This window comes from Bison bison, unplaced genomic scaffold (assembly GCF_000754665.1).
Source record: "Bison bison bison isolate TAMUID 2011002044 unplaced genomic scaffold, Bison_UMD1.0 scf7180017864527, whole genome shotgun sequence".
Lineage (NCBI taxonomy): Eukaryota > Metazoa > Chordata > Mammalia > Artiodactyla > Bovidae > Bison > Bison bison.
In genome coordinates, this window is record NW_011495078.1 from 45,326 (window position 1) to 45,761 (window position 436).

At 45.4% G+C, this 436-nt stretch overlaps 1 protein-coding gene across 1 annotated transcript in view; it reads left to right on the plus strand.

The window, feature by feature from the left end:
- The window catches only part of LOC104982192 (multidrug resistance-associated protein 4-like), a 33,075-nt gene that overhangs the window by 19,224 nt on the left and 13,415 nt on the right, over positions 1 to 436 (plus strand). The window lies entirely within an intron of this gene.

The following is a 436-nucleotide window of genomic DNA, read 5'->3' on the forward strand; positions in this document are numbered from 1 at the left end:
GGCCCATTTTTTGATTGGGTCATTTATTTTTCTGGAGTTGAGCTGTAGGAGTTGCTTGTATATTTTTGAGATTAGTTGTTTGTCGCAAACCCGCATCTCTTATGTCTCCCACATTGAACCAGGTTCTTTACCACTAGTGCCACCTGGGAAGTCGTGTAGTGACATGAGAAGTGCATCATTCCTGGAAATTGACCACGGAAGGGGGACCCCAGCATTTCTTTGTGTTGCGAGCTCCCTCATGGTGGTTGGAGGGCCCTGGGTCCTGTAGCTGGTACTTTACCTGACCTAGGATACTATATGTTTTACCGAATTATTCATAAGGAGTCTTGGAAGTCAGCCCTGGCTCCCTGTCCCTAACTCTGCTATATCTCATTTCTTGCCATCTTTTCTTCTTTGTACTTCTGGAATCTTCTCTTCCTCCTATGATGCCTTTCAG